Genomic DNA, 17,203 nt, shown 5'->3' with positions numbered 1-17,203 from the left:
CGGAGCCTCTTCCTGTCCCTGACATCATGGGGCAATAATACTTCAAGGGGAGAGGCAGCCAGCACCCCAGGAGGTTTCGCGCCCCAGGGGCAGGGACAGACACGGTCACAGTGTGTCCCATTCACGGACATGCACCAAACAAACCCCAAAACACACACTCCCTCCCTGACCACTCACATTTAGTGAGTGGTCAGGGAACTGCAACATTGTTTGTCTCCTCTCCTGCAAATACTGGAAACCTTTCTGCCTTTTATCCAAATGAGTGGAGGCAGTCAGACTATTCAACTAAGGAGGCATCACATCCTTGTGGGATACACGTACATTTTCCGATAGGGGTCACTGGACCACACTCTTCAACTCTGGTGTACGGGATGGTTTTCTGGATCAATATGTTGAGATACTGTCGAAAGAACAGGCCATCCTAGACTGGGTATTGTGTAATAAGAAATGAATAATTGGCAATGTAGTTGTGCAAGGCCCCTTGGGGATGAGTGATCATAATACGATAGAATTCCTCATCAAGATGGGGTGATGTAGTTGATTCTGAGACTAGGGTCCTGAGACTAAATAAAGGAAACTACACCAGGGAACTTTACTTAAAGGGATGATGATGGAAAGGCAATGGCAAACCTTCACAGAACACATGGGTGAACTGCAATAATCATTCATCCTTGTCTAGCACAAAAGTAGATTGGAAAAGGTGGCCAACCCAGGATGTACAATGGAAATTAGAAATAGTATTAGATCCAAGGGAAAGGTATACAAACTGCCAGAAGAAAAACCAACCGACTTGAGGAGTGGGAGCAGTTTAGAATTCAGCAAAGGAGGACAAAGGGATTAAATTAAGAAAGATAAATTAGAGTACAAGAGTATGCCTATCAACATCATAAAAGGACAGCAAAGGTTTTTATGTAGATAGGTGAAAAGAAAACAATTGGTGAAGACAAATGTAAGTCATTTACAGTCAGAAACAGGGAAATTTATAATGGGGAACAAAGAATTGGCAGACTAATGAAATACTTACTTTGGTTTTGTGTTCACAAAGGAGGACATAAATAACATACCAGAAATGCTGAGGGACACAGCATTCAGTGAGAGAATAGAACTGAAGGAAATCAGTTTTACTTAGGAAATGGTGTTGGAGGAACTGATGGGATTAAAGGTCAATAAAACCTCAAGGCCCAATCATCATCTGCATCCCACGGTACTAAGGAAGTGGTCCTAGAAATAATGGATGCATTGGTTATTATCTTTCAAGGTTCTATAGATTCTGGAACAGTTCCTACAGGTTGGAAGGTGGGTAATGTAACCCCACTGTTTAACAAAGGGAGGGAATGAGAAAATTGGGAATTATAGACCAATCAGTCTGATGTCAGTAGTGGGGAAAATGCTAGAACCATTATAAAATAATTAATAGCTGAGCACTTGGAAGACAGTGACAGGATTGGACAGAGTCAACATGGATTTAAGAAAGGGTTTGGCAAATCTATTGGAGTTCTTTGAGAATGTAACTAGTAGAGTTGGTAAGGAGAAGCTGATGAATGTGAGTATTTGAACTTTTAGAAGGATTTTGATATAGTCCCACATTAGAAATTGATGTGTAAAATTAAAATGAATGGTATTGCGGTAGTATATTGAGATGGATAGAAAACTGGTTGGCAGACAAGAAACAAAGAATAGGGATAAAAGGGTATTTTCCTGAATAACAGGCAATGGCTAGTGGTGTACTGCAGCAATCATTGGTAGGACCCCCGTTACTCTATAGCACTTGGGCCTGAAGAGATCAAAGAATATGGGGAAATGCTGGAACAAGATAATGAGTTGGATGATCAGCCTTAGTCATAATGAATGCTGAGCAGATTTGAAGAGCTGAATGGTCTACTCCTGCTCCTATTTTCTATGTTTCTCCTCCAATTCTGGCCTCTTGTACATTCCCAATTTTAATCGCTCCATCATTGGTAACTGTGCCTTTGGCTGCCCTGGGTCCAAGCCCCACACCTCTCCCTTTCTTGAAGAAGAAATGCTTTAAAACCTCCCTCTTGTCTTTTCCCCGAACATCTCCTTTGATGGCTCAGTGTCATATTTTATTTGATAATCACTCCTTTGAAGCACCTTGGGATGTTTGTTACATGAAAATGCAACACAAATACAAAGTTGTTGTTGTTAGTTTGGAAAATGCTCCACCATTTTTCAGATCCATCAAACGATGTTGTCCTATGATTTTAATATTACCAAGACTATAGCAGGGTAGTCCTCACATTTCACCTTTGGTTTATTTTATTTTTATGAATATAAAGTGATTTTGGTTTAGTTTTAATTTTAAGCATTCAAACATCTTTTATATTTGAACTTCTCCTGCCTTTAGCAAAAGTAGACTTACCTTACCCATTGTTTATTCCTTGTCATCATTTTGGGATCATTGGTGATTATTGTAATTGCTTGTGTTTAATTCTAACTATGATTACAACTCTGAGGGCACTTGCACAGAAAAACTTTTAGCCAACACATCAGACAGATTTTGAAATTTTTGAAGGAAAGAAGGAGGTGGATTTTAAATGTAAGTTGTCCTTGCAACAATATCGAGAGAGTTTGCAGGCCTGGACTGATCAGTGACAATTAATATTTGTGTTACACATTTTGCTAGGCAATGACTATGTCCAAACAAAAGGAAAGAATCTGTCATTCATTGACATTGTATTACTTTCACTGAAACCCCCACCATCAGCATCCTGGGGGTTACTAGGATTAAAAGGTGAACTGGATCAGAACATCAAAACTGCAAAAACAAACACAGGTCTGAGGCCAGGAATTCTGTAGCAAATAACTCACCTACCAATTCCTCAAAGTCTGTCCATTATCTGCAAGTCAGGAATGTGATGTAAACACTCCACATTTCTGGATGGAACAGCTCATGATATCAAGAACAGCTGGAAATGCTGGATATTACAAAGGTAATGGGCCTTAAAAATTCAGGCATTAGTATTGAAGTAGCCGTGTGCCTTGCCAAGCTGTTCTGATACATTTATGACACTGGCATTTATCCTGCAATGTGGAACATCTCCCAGATATGTCCAGTGCATAATTAGCAGGACAAATCCAGCACAGCCAATTATTATCCCATTAGCCTATTCTCGATTACCAGTAAAGTGATAGAGGGTGTCGTCAACAATGCGATCAAAAAGCACCTGCTCAGTGACACCCAGTTTGGTTCCAAATGATTTCCAATGGTCGCTCAGCTCCTGACCTCATTACAGCCTTCATTCAAATTTGGACAATAGAGCTGAATTACTGAGAGTGACAGCCCATGACATCAAGACTGCATTCGACCAAGTGTGGCATCAAGGAACCCTAGTAAAACTGTAATCAGTGGGAATATAGGAAAACCTATCCAAAAGTTGCAGTCATACCTGGCACAAAGGAAGAAAGTTGTGGTTGTTGGAGGTCAATCACCGCAGGACATCTCTGCAGGGATTTCTAAGGTTATTATCATACGCCCAACCATCCACATCTGCTTCATCAATGACATTCTCCCCATTGTAAGATCAGAACTGGAGATGTTCACTGATAATTGCACAATATTTACGACCATTTGTAACTCCTTCGACATTGATACTGTCTGTGTTCATTTGCAGCAAAGCCTGGACAACATCCAGGCTTGGGCAGAGAAGTGGTCAGTAATATTCACACCAAACAAATGCCAGGCAATGACCATCTCCAGCAGGAGAGAATCTAGTCATATTGCCTTGGTAATGGCATTACATTTTCAAAATCCCTTACTATCAACATCATGTGTGTTATCATTGATTAAGAAATAAACTAGACCCACCATAAAAATACTGTGCTACAGGGGCAGGTCAGAGACTAGAAATTTTGCGGCCTGGAACTCATCTTCTGACTCCTCAATGCCTATCTATTTTCTACAAAGCACGGGTCAGGATTGTGATGGAATACTGTCCACTTGCTTGAATGAGTTCAGCTCTGACAGCACTCAAAAAGCTCAGCACCATCCAGAACAAAGCAGCCTGTTTGTTTGGTACTCTATTTATAATCTTTAACATTCACTCCCTACACAACTGATGCACATTTGCAGAACTGTGTACCATCTACACAATTCACTGCTGCAACTCTCCCAGGCTCCTACAACATCATCTTCCACCTTTCAGTGACCTCTACCACCTAGAAAGACAACAGAAACAGATGCATGGGAACACCAACATCTCAGGTTTCTCTCCAGGCCACACGCCTTCCTGATTGGAAGTATATCACAGTTCTTTCATTATCATTGCATAAAATTTGGAACTCCCTTATAACAATACTGTGGGTATATCCGATTCTCCCCCTAAATACTGACTGCAGTAGTTCAAGAAGGCATCTTGCTACCACCTCCTGAAGGGCAATAAAGGATGGGCAATTAATGCTGGCCTAGCTTGTTATGGTCATATCATATTAAAGAAATAAAAGGGCATTTGAATTTTAACCCATTCCTGAGTGCTTCTCCAATAGAGAGTAGTATTGAGGCCAGTAAGGTGCTGTAAGATAAAGTTAAAAAACTCTTAGTAGAACCAGGTGTAACAAGATTGCAGAAGAGGAGGTTCATCTGAAGTTGGAACACAATGCTATAAGCAGGAACTCTCTGCATCTATGAATGTAATATACCCAAAATGAATTGTTTCATGTTATCCCAGTACCCAAACACTGAAAGTATTCTTCCCACAGCAAAGCTGTGCCTCATCTTATAGAAAATGTAAAATAAATTTAATAATGAAAGAAGAAAACTAATTGAGATTTCTTTTGCTTCTGTTTTATGAGTTAACCAATCACAATAACGTTCTGAATAGGCATGTGACATGGTTGTGTAACACAGGACCTGTTCAATCGGAATTAATGATTTACAGAATATGAGCACAATGAATATTTACAGTCTGTTAGGGTGGAAATTACAGTAACCTGTGACCTTATTTATCATGTTCCGACTAACACTCCTGCAGCTTTCAAGTAAATCACAGGGCTCATAAAATCTGCAGGAACAATATTAATCCACTGAAAACCAAGTCTGCTGGGATCAGATTGTACATGAATCAGCTGATAATGACACCCTCCACAGAACATGAATCATCAGCTTAAATCGTCAGGGTCTATTGTGATTATTGAGAAAAAGTATTTACATTTAACAGGAGCCTATTTTTGATCAATAGATACTGGTGTGCATGGACGATATTGCTTCACACCCAAACTGTTCCATATGGCCTACCTCTTAAAGAGGAAATTTCTTCATCGAAAAGCGTGACTTAACCATATATAAACTCAATGTGTATATACAGTGTGTAGCCCCTATGTAATAAAACAAATAATGTTTTGGCATTTGATCTTGTTTAACATTCTTTTATTTATTCATGGGATATGGGCATTGTTAACAAGGCCAACATTTTTTCTCAACTCTCATTGCATCAAGAAGAGGGCAGTATAGTGTAGGTACAACATAGTATGACCATAGACCATAAGAAATCGGAACAGGAGTAGGCCACCCAGCCTCTTGAGCCTGCTCCGCCATTCAGTAGAATCACAGATGATCCGGCATTTCTCACTTTTCTGTGTTTTCCTATATCCCTTGATTCCCCTACTGATCAAGAATCTATCTATCACAGCCTTAAATGTACACAAGGACTCTGTCCTCACAGTTCTCTGTGGCAAGGAGTTCCAAAGACTTTGAAAGAAGAAATTTCTCCTGAATGCATTAAATATAATAGTTTGCAATAGCAGAGTGTAGTGAATATATCATGTACATTTAAGTTAGTATGTATCTTATATATATTACAGAAGAAAGACAAATGATTAACATCTTATGTTATACACATCTGCATAAATAATATACTTCCTGGAATTTTTTGATTTCTCTTTTCCAAAGAAAGGAGTTACTGTTGACACCTGTCCCTTTTTCAAAGTAGAAGTTAAGTCACCATAATCTTATTAGACCATCTCTCTTGGTAGAGAGAGAGAGAATTGAATTAGAATTAGAATCCCTACAGTGTGGAAAGAGGCCCTTCGGCCCAAAAAGTCGACACCGACCCTCCAAAGAGTAACCCCACCCAGACCCATTCCTCTACCCTATATTTACCCTTGACTAATCTGTCAGAAATTTACCTGTACCTCTATCAATGCCATCCACTGCATCCGTTGCGGTCTCCACTACATCGGGGAAACAGTACGTCTTCTTGCGGATCATTTCAGAAAACACCTCTGGGACACCCGCACCAACCAACCCCATCGCCACATGGCTGAACACTTCAACTCCTCATCCCACTCCATCAAAGGCACACAGGTCCTGGGCCTCCTCCACAGCCAAATGGTTACCACCCGATGCCTGGAGGAGGAACACCATTTATTCTGCATTGGGACCCTGCAACCACACAGGATAAATGTGGATTCCAATAGCTTCCACATTTCCCTTCCCCCCACATTATCCTAGTCCCAAGCCTCCAACTTGGCACCATTCTCCAGACCTGTCCATCACTGCCCCCTCTGACCTATCACCTTCATCCACCTATCATTCCCCCAGCTACCTTCTCCTCAATCCCATCCCTCCTTCCATTTATCTCTCAGCTCCAACCCACAAGCCTCATTCCTGATGAAGGGCTTATGCCTGAAACATCTCCTCAGATGCTGCCTGACCTGCTGTGCTTTTCCAGCACTATACCCTCGACTCTTCTCTGACTAATACATCTAACCTACACATCCCTGAAAACTACGGGCAATTTAGCATGGCCAATTCACCTAACCTGCACATCTTTGAATTGTGGGAGGAAACCCGAGCACCTGGAAGAAACCCATGCAGACACGGGAAGAATGTGCAAACTCCACACAGACAGTCGCCAGAGGCTGGAATTGAACCTGGGTCCCTGACGCTGTGAGGCAGCAGTGCTAACCACTGAGCCACCGTGCTGCCAATTGGTGGTGGTTTAACCTGAGGATCACCATGCCTCAGGTGAGGGAAAGGTTTAGGAGGAGAGTTCTTTAGCCAGTGAGGGAGGTGAACCCATACTGTTAACATCACTTCTAGATCATAAACCATTCAGCTACCTGATCCCCACAAAGTACTCATGTGAGTCTAAAATGAGTCTAAAATGAGAAGTAATAAGTTAGATTTGAGTTTGTTACCTTATAAATGTAAATAATAAGACATTTATTCATCTGGCTCAATAATTGATGGACCGTCGACAGCCAGTGTCAGGAACTTGCTGATCAGGAGCTCATTAGACGTGGAGGGATATAGATGAAGGGGAGGTGTTAAAGTTAGGTGTTAATAGCACAAAATATGTCAATGCCTTATGTTAGTATGAAAGCAATAATTGAAAGAACATGAAATACATCCATCCCAGGCCTGTTGCAATGTTCCAGCAATGTTCAAAACAAACTGGAGGCATAGCTCCTCAATTTCTGATTATAGCCTTCAGGACTCAATGTTGAATCCAACAATTTCAGGTCATGAATTCTGTCCTCCACGCTGATGAGCTCCTTTTGCCCACACTCTGTTCTTGTTAGGCCTTATTTGTGTTTGCGAATGTATTTTATAGCATTTAAAAAAATATTTTTCCCAGTATTCGGAGATAACAAAATTACACTTTTGTTTACTTAAGAAAACTTTGGTCATTGTCTGTTTTGTTCTGATCTAGTGAACTGCATTTTCATTGAAATGGTTGCGACAAAGAAATGAAGTCTTTGTTGTGATTGACTGAGGTTGTTAAAATGAGTGGAGCTGATTACCCTTCCTCACCTGCACATAACATATTTAATATGTCTCTGTAAATGAAAACACCAAAATGTTTAAAGACTTAGGGCTGAATTTTACCAAAAATCAAACAAGTGTCAATGTTGGTAAATTTCATGGAGGGTTTCTCTCAGTGTGCCCTGGTGAATTTCTCATGCTATATTCCCAAATTTGCCTCAGTACCTATCCACTATTCCTCTACGGTGCTCACTTACTACAGGCAGAAGTACCAGCCACTGCCAGGACCTCATGAAATTCCAGTTATTATCCTTAAAGTCTGGCTGTGCAGCCAGGGAAGAGCTGGCAGTTCACATCTGCCCTGCATAATTTACATTTTTTGTCCCAAACATATTGAACTCAGGGTAACTGGCATCCTGCTTTGTGAATGGGGAATCTGAAGGCTGTGGTGGGCAGAGGGCACATGTGGTCACTGCCTAAGGAGCATGCCCTAATAGGAGTCCAGAGGAGCAAACAGCAAGCTAGGGTTGCCAAGTTACTGCTTTAAACTTTAATTCAGGGATTGTTACTATCTAGTTTCAATCTGACTGGTGGGAGAATGGGAAGCTGTGTCTCATTGAGGTGAAATGAGATAATAATGAAGCTGTTAGTGCACACTGATACAAACAAACCAGCCTCTCCTCACACACTAGTAGGAATCTCATCCAAGATCTGGCTGGAAAATGGGACTTCTACTCCCAACAGCTGGGAGTTCCCATAGCATTCAGGGACTGGGAAGAATCCAACTTTAGGTCCATTCTATCCAACCCTGCCTGTCTATCTGAGTTATAACACAGATAATGTTTCTGATGGGAAATGCTTGGTATTTAATTGTTTTATTAATATTTAAATGAATAGTCCTGTCATCTTGGATAGATTAGGAAAGCTCAAAATTGGTAGGACTCCAAGTCTGGATAATACTCAACAAAGCTGGTGAGAGAGGAGACAGACTCTGTCAGACTCCTTGCCAGTATCTTCAATCATTCAACAGAGTCAGGTGTAGGTGCACAGGGCTGAAGCTAGCTCATGTTGTTCTTATCATGAATCAGTACTTGTGTGTGTTAGCTGTCGCTCAGTTAGTGTACTCTGACCCCCGAGTCAGGACGAGACTAGACCAGCCAGGATCTACCTCTTGGATGGGTGTAAAGGATCCCATGACACTATTTTGAAGAAGAATTGTTCCTGGTGTCCAGGTAATATTTATCCTTTAATCAATATCACAAAACAAGATGAATTGCTCATTATCCCACAATTGTGTGTGGGAACTTCTTTATGCAAATTGATTCCCACGCTTCTTTACAGTAGTAGTAGTAACTAGAGTTCAAGAACACGAATTAGCTTTCAGGCGCTCGCGGACATGCAGTGATCAAGATTGAAGGATGCTATATAAATGCATGTCTTATTTATTTTAACTGTTAAAAATCACACAACACCAGGTTCATTATTTTAACTCAGGCAACAGTCAGGTTGTCATTATGACTGGATTATACTGATTGGGGCTGTAAATAAAATTAATTGGTTCAATGCATCCCAGACGTAGGTTTAAGGGTGCAGCATTTGACAGTTTAGAACTGGAACGTGTGACCATCGTGAAACCGAGGCTGTAACATCACAGTGAGCGATTGTGCACCAAACAGCACTATCAGCCAAGGCTGCAATTGACTGCCCTCTAGTGACAATTACAAGTACTACGCTAAATTCTAACTTGCCGCAAGAATGACACAGTTTCATGTTCATTGTTTTTTATAACGTGATCATAGCAAGATAAATTGCAGCTCAGAAAAAAAGTCCAACAATTGGTGCAATTACATTACACTTATGGTTATGTCACTAACTAATTTACTAGATGCATGTTTTCTTTTGTTCTAATCGCTGACCCCTCAGTTTTTATAAACCATATTTTCCAAACCATCTCATTTTCAAAGTCTTTGAATCTCCCAAATCCATGCCATAGCCAACAGTATGAAAATGGCTCTTATCAAAATCTCAGGTAATATCCCATCTGGTTCACTAAATGTCCTTCAGGAAAGGAAACTGCCATCTTCACCTGGTCTGGCCTACATGTGACTCCAGACCCACAGCAATGTGGTCAACTCTTAACTGCCCTCTGGACAATTAGGGGTGGGCAATAAATGCTGGCCTAGCCAGTGACATCCTCATACTGTGAATGAATGAAAACAAATTCTGTGATGGTGGCAAATAAATGGGTCATTTTCAATGTTGAAGACAGTGACAATATAGTACTGCAGGGATTTATACTCATGTCCTAACCTCATAACATATATTAATCAGGGAATCAAATGTTGTAATTTCAAAGCTTGGTCCTGTCACAAAACTAGGTGGGAGTGGAAGTGGGAGTGGTGCGGAAGATGAAAAGAGGCTTCAGGGCAATTTAGATAGTTTGAGAGTTTGGAAAAAAATGGCAGATACAGTATAACGCAGATACTTGTGAAATTGTCCACCTTGGTGGGAAAATGGAATGACAGAGCATTATTTAAGTCATGATAGAGGTGTCCTTGCACAGCGGTCACCAAAAAAGCAGGCATGAGGTGCAGCAAGCAGTTCAGAAGGCAAATGATATGTTGACTTTCATTGTGTGAGGGTTTGAGTACAAGTGCAAGGAGGTCTAATTGCAGCCATACATGGCCTTGGTGAGACCACACTCGGAGTACTGTGTGCAGTTTTGATCTCTTTACCTAAGAAAAGATAAACTTGCTGCTGAGGGACAGCAGCAGCCTGATTCCAGGGAATGGCAGGTTTGTCCTGTGACATTGAGTCAACTGGATCCATACTTACTGGGGATTAGAAGAATGAGAGGGAATTACATTGAAATGTGAAAAACCCTGCACAGGTCTGGACAAGGCTCCATGGATGCAGGGATGATGTTTACCCAGCAGGGGGTCTGGAACAAGGGGTCATGGACTATGGGGTAGGCCATTTCAGACCAAAATGGGGAGAAATTTCTTCACTTGGTGGGTGGTGATCTGTGGAGTTATCTACCATAGAAGGCTGTAGAGGCCAAGTCATTGAATGTAATTAAAACATAAATACATTTTCTTGAAGCTAAAGGTTTCAAGGAGTATGATGAGAGAGTGGGAGATTGGCATTAAAATAGAGGATCAGTCACAAATATGGTGAATGGCAGAATGAGCAATGATGGGCCAAATGGTCTACTCCTGCTCCTATGTTTCTATTAGAAGAACTGTAACACTTGCAACAGTAACTCTTCCTAATCTTGCACAGTTACTCCCTGGTGTCCCCCACAGATTTATGTTTGACACTTTACTATTACTCATCCATGTGGACATCACCCAAAAAGCACAGAATCAATTTCTAGCTGTTTAAACTGTCTCCACCTGATACTCAACTCCACCTCAGCACCACTTCTCTCAATCTCTCTACTATATGTTGTCTGATACTGATTCAGTACTGGATGAGCAGAAGTAACCTCCAGTTAATTATTGGAAAGATCAAAGTCATCATCTTCGATCCCCATGACAATTTTCTTTTCTGTAATTACGAACTTCATCTCCCTCCATGGAAGCTATTTAAGCTTAATTAGGTCTGTGTGTGGCCTTCGTGATGTAATTGTTCCTGGGCTGAGCTTTTGACCACACACCACAACTAATACCTATTTCGTTTCCATAACATTATTCAAAGGGCTTTTCAAACAATAGAAGCTTCACAGCTGAGCTTCTTTCTGTCCTGAGCAATGCCCACATTCACACACTTCCAGCAGGAATTTCTGAACACAGGTCCAGAAAAGAAACCTGCCCTCTCATGATTAAATCAGTGGTACTGAGGCCAATGATAGAGTATCCTGTGGGATTCCAGCTGACATCTTTTGACTTGGTACAATCCAATATATGAACATTTTCCACTTTGTATGTCTGCACAACACTTGGCAGTATATAGTTTAGATCAGAGTGGCGCTGGAAAAGCACAGCAGGTCAGGCAGCATCCGAGGAGCAGGAAAATCGATGTTTCGGGCAAAAGCCCTTCATCAAGCATTTGCGCACTGCAAGCTTGAGACTTATTTTTAGCCGTAGGTCATATCTGTGACCTCCACTCCTCCTCTTACGTCCTCCTGTATTGTTACATTTTGTTTTAGTCCTTGCACAAAATGCAATTTCACTACTGAACAGATCTGAACATGCTGCACAGACTGGGCTTCTTTGTTTTTATTTTTCACCCTTCTGCGCTTGCATTGGAACATTGACAGGAATTTCCTGCCCTCTGTTGTCTTGCCCATTCAGCTGTTTTACCCCCTGTGTTGCCTGGGGAGCTGAGAGCATTTACAGGGCCCAGACTGATCCTGCAGCTGAGTTCAGATGCTTCAGTGCAGATCAGATATCTACATAATATATCCCAGCAGCTTGTGCCTTTTTCCCATAGTATCCTAACCAGTATCTCTATCTCAACCAATATTACTATAACAGATTACCTAGTCATTATCACTGTGCATGAATTAGTGTCTGAACTTTCTATATTACAAGGATGCCCTATTGGCTCTAAAGAACTTTGTGATGTTCTGAGGGTGTGAAAAGCACTATATAAATGTAGGTCACTAATAATTACAATTTAAAACATTTAACGATGCAAATTTTAATACTTTTATCCGTTTTCTGAGAGGGACTGACAAATGTTATCCTCCAATTCCCTCTGAGTCTATCCCCTGGGTAGTCACTTTCTCTGGTGCCACTTCCAGGTATCATGCTTCATATTTGGCTTTGACCATTGGGTTAACAGGGAATTCCATTGTATCAAAGCCCAGCTCCAGTCCTTCACTCAGGAAGCACCCGCACTTCCTGGAGAATAGAACAGAACAGGGGAGCAGGAATTGTCACCAAGGTCATTAACCTCTGGATACAGTGACCCACTGGAAGCTCATTCTGCCTGAGGTCACCACTGGGGATCGAGATTGAGAACTTCCAGGTTTGGGTACCTTCATATCTGAGTTCTTGAGAAACCTAGTTTTTATTTGTGTTACTTGTTATTCATCTGAAGGTTAGAAAATGGGACATTTTTCATTGACACAAATTGTTATCATTTTATTTTAGTTTAACTCGGCCTTAGCTTAGCTGTTTTGAGTTGTGCAGATGCACTCCTAGAGTTGGTAGAAGGTGTCCCTTTAGTGACTGCACTCGTTGGCCAATGGATGGGCAGGAACGTCCTGTATCTGACTCCCTGTTACCATCTGGAGATGGCTCCAATCGGGTGGACAGTGCGGCTCTGCAGTTTCAATCTCAGTCTCCGCCTCCAGCCCAGACCTCCACCTCCCCCATGCTCCCTGGTGGAGTCCCTGACGTGGCAAGCACGATTTATAGAGGGCCAGAAAGCGGAGTTGTTCAGTGGGGGCTGGTGCTCACTGGATCTGTGCAACATGTTGCCGCCGCCGGTGCTGCTGACCCTGACCCTGACCCTGACCCAGGCGGTGTCCGGCTACAAACTCAATTTGGAGAAGCCGCCAACACTAGCCCGAGGCAGGGTGGAGGTAAAGCTAGAACAGTAACCCGGGAGATAACGGGAGGATCACCCTCCCATCTCACCTTCCTGCCGGTTACTTCGTTCAAATAGTTTCAGATTCTTTGAGTAGTTGCAGATTTTTTCGTGTTCAATTGACTCTGATTAATTGTTCTCCCTTTTCCAGACCTGCGGCGGGTGACAGTTATCTGTCCTGACAGAGGTAAGGACTTTCCTTGTGCTCGTCTCTCTCCAGTTTTCCATCGAGTAGTCAGTGTTTTTGAAGTGAATAAATGCTTTCTGCCTTCCTTTCCCGTGACAGTGAACTGGGCTTCTTCAGTACAGACACTGCCATAATGAGGGTCTTGGAATGTCAGCTCGAAGCAAGTTCTGGCCACTTCTGTGCCAGAAGAATTTGGCACAATCGCAAATTTGAGACGGAGTGCATAAATACATTGTGTGTGTGTGTGTGTGTCTGCGTCTGTGTCTGTGTGTGTGTCTGTGTGTGTGTGTCTGCATCTGTGCGTGTGTGTCTACGTCTGTGTGTGTGCATGTCTGCGTCTGTGTCTGTGCCTGTCTGTGTGTGTGTCTGCGTCTGTGTGTCTGCGTCTGTGTCTGTGAGTGTGTCTGTGTGTGTGTCTGTGTGTGTGTGTCTGTGTCTGTGTGTGTGTCTGTGTCTGTGTGTGTGTCTGTGAGTGTGCGTTTGAGGGGAATGCTACATTTTGAAAAGTCTTAGTTGCTTTGGTTGGGAACAGCAAACGCGAAAACACTGAGAGAAACAATACAAATGCTGTCTGATCAGGCAAGGTTTTGAAGTAGAATATGAATAGAATAGAAATAGGTGTTGAAACCCCAGAGAAAGGTTGTGTGGATAATAAGGCAAAGGGATATGGTGGCACAGTGGTTAGCACTGATGCCTCACAGCACCCGAGACCCGGGTTCAATTCCCGCCTCAGGCGACTGACTGTGTGGAGTTTGCACATTCTCCCCGTGTCTGCGTGGGTTTCCTCCGGGTGCTCCGGTTTCCTCTCACAGTCCAAAGATGTGCAGGTCAGGTGAATTGGCCATGCTAAATTGCCCGTAGTGTTAGGTAAGGGGTAAATGTAGGGGTATGGGTGGTTGCGCTTCGGCGGGTCGGTGTGGACTTGTTGGGTCGTAAGGGCCTGTTTCCACACTGTAAGTAATCTAATCTAATCTTAATTTAAACTCCAGAAGTGTACACATTACCCTAGGCAGTTAATGATAGGTCTCTGGATAGTGTTGTCTAACAGAGAGACTTAGAGGTTCAGGTGCATAGTTCTTTAAAAGTTGTGTGACAGGTAGACAAAGTGGTTAAGAAGGCATTTAGCACACTAGCCTTCATTGCTCAGACCATTAAGCATAGGAGTTGGAATGCCATGTTGAGATTGTGCAGGACATTGGTGAGGCCACTTTTGGAATACTGTGTACAGTTCTGGTGGCACTGTTATAGGAAGGACATTATTAAGCTGGAGAAGGTTCAGAGGAGATTTATCGGGATGTTGCCAGGATTGGAGGGTTTGAGTTATAAGGAGTGGCTGGATAGGCTGGGACTTCTTTCACTGGACAAACGTGAGGACTGCAGATGCTGGAGATCAGAGTCAAGATTAGAGTGGTGCTGGAAAAGCACAGCAGGTCAGGCATCATCCGAGGAGTAGGAATATCAATGTTTCGGGCAGGAGCCCTTCATCAGTTTGGAGGTTGAGGGGTGACCTTGTAGAGGTTTGTAAAATCATGAGGGGAATAGAATTACGTAAACAGCAAAAGTCTTTCCAATTAGGGGGCATACTTTTAAGGTGAGAGGAGAAAGATTGAAAAGAGACCTGAGGGGCAACTTTTTCACACAGTAGGTTAATATGTGGAATGAACAGTCTGAGGAAGTGGTAAATGCAGGTACAGTTACAAGATTAAAAAGACATTTGGACAGTTACAAAAATAGGAAAGGTTTAGAGGGATATGAGCCTAATGCAGGCAGGTGGGACTAGTTTAGTTTGGGAAACTTGGTCAGCGTGGATAGTTGAACTGAAGGGTCTGTTTCCATGCTGTATGACTCTAAGACTCTATAAGTTCTATCAATCGATTCTCCATATTCACCTATTGTGAAGTAAAGTAGCTTCTGAGCTTGTAATGAACTTTATTCAGTTAACCGTTGGCTAGAACACTCCTGCAAAATCAGTCCATCAGCCAAAGGCACACAGGCTGGTCCAGTTAACAAGAGGTTAGTTACTAATTTTCATCAGGGAGAAAGTGAGGACTGCAGATGCTGGCGATCAGAGTCGAGAATGTGGTGCTGGAAAAGTACAGCAGGTCAGGCAGCATCCAAGGAACCAGAGAAACAACGTTTCGGGCGTAAGCCTTCTTGATGAAGGGCTTATGCCTGGCATGTTGACTCTCCTGCTCCTTGGATGCTGCCTGACCTGCTGTGCTTTTCTAGCACCACACTGTCAGCTACTGGTTTTCATCAACCTGATTAGACATGCCAGGAGTAAATGGCAGATGAGCACAAGCCTCCTCGCTCAGAGATAGAGATACTACCAATGTGCCACAAAAACCCTAGCTTCTGTTTTCGATATTTTCCAAATCAGCTTTGATAAGAGCTGTTATGAGACACAGCTCTGGAGCAAGTGGCTTTGGAACCTGGGCCTCCCAGGTCAGAAACGGGACACTACCACAGCTCCACAAGAGCTCCAGGTTAATTACAGTAAAACCACTAGGTTAGTGTTGTTCAGATAGTGATCGGCCGAGCGAGAAAACTCCAGGGCCTGGGAGGGGGTGGGGTGTAGATGGGGTTGGGGGCGTGGAGACAGTGCCCAGTCCTAGGGAGACAGGAGGCTGCGGACAATGCTTATATTTCAGATAGGCAAGTTGGTCAGTGAATGTTGCTGGTCTGACAAGTAGCAGGAAGCACCAGCTTCACCAGTACCCTGTATCTTGACTGCCTCATTGTCCTTTGTGTGAGGGAATGTTGGCAGCAGCTGTTTCTCAGCAGCCTGTCCTCACCCCCACCCTCACACCTTGTCCCCAATGAAGTGCAGGGTTCCTGTGCAGGATCAGCTTCTCTGTATTGAATCCCCAATTCACTGGAATTAATCCCCGGGCTGTTTTTTTTTGTGCTTTTAAACCTGCCTCTGACACTCCTCCCAGCTCCATATGCCTGGCTTGTTTCTATGGCAACAGGTGGCATTTGGATAGCACGGGTTAGTCAGTGGTGGAAAGCAGAGGCCTGGGCTGGAGGCTGCCGCTGTGGGACATTAATGGAATTTGAGACTACCTTGAAGGGCCACCCAGTCGCTGGAGAAAAGAAGATGGTAAATTGAGTACTAGACTTGTAGCCACTATTGAGAGCTTAGCAGCGGATGTTCTGCTGCTCACGTTCTTCTCCATCCTTGTCCGCTGGCTGTGTCACCAACTCAATCCACCGGATGACCAATGACAACTTAATTTGGTACAGAATCGTCTGTAGGTATTTCCAATGTGAGGGAAAGGGCTGGAAGCCCACGGCTGCGGACTTAGTGACAGAGGAGTTGAACAGAATTTCAAATAAGGACCATTCAGCAGGCTTTTGGAAAAAGAATACACATGCCAAGGTGCAGGTCTGAACACAAGAGAAGGGCGGCACTAGTTGGAACCGTTATTCAATGATTGACGTTGAAGCTTGAAGATTCTATGAAAGCTCTTGAAATGGCATGGCAGATTGCTCTTGAAATGGGCAAAGAACATGTCAAGGTGACGAATGAAGCCTGTCAGAGGAAACGGCCTAGTGCCTCATTTCTCTGGCCTTTCCCAACCCTCCTTCCTGATTGGAGTGTCGTCCCGGGGCTGGGCCCCACACAGGAGTTATTTCAGGTTCTATGTTCCTATGTTGTTTTCTGATCTCTGTCTTCCCTCAGTGTTGGGTGTTTGTGGGAAAGGGAATGCTGAGACCTGGAGATGCTGCTCAATGTTGGGATATACACTCTG

Source organism: Chiloscyllium plagiosum, unplaced genomic scaffold, assembly GCF_004010195.1.
Source record: "Chiloscyllium plagiosum isolate BGI_BamShark_2017 unplaced genomic scaffold, ASM401019v2 scaf_5056, whole genome shotgun sequence".
Taxonomy (NCBI): domain Eukaryota; kingdom Metazoa; phylum Chordata; class Chondrichthyes; order Orectolobiformes; family Hemiscylliidae; genus Chiloscyllium; species Chiloscyllium plagiosum.
The sequence above is the reverse complement of the archived record's forward strand: the minus strand, read 5'-3'. Positions refer to the sequence as shown.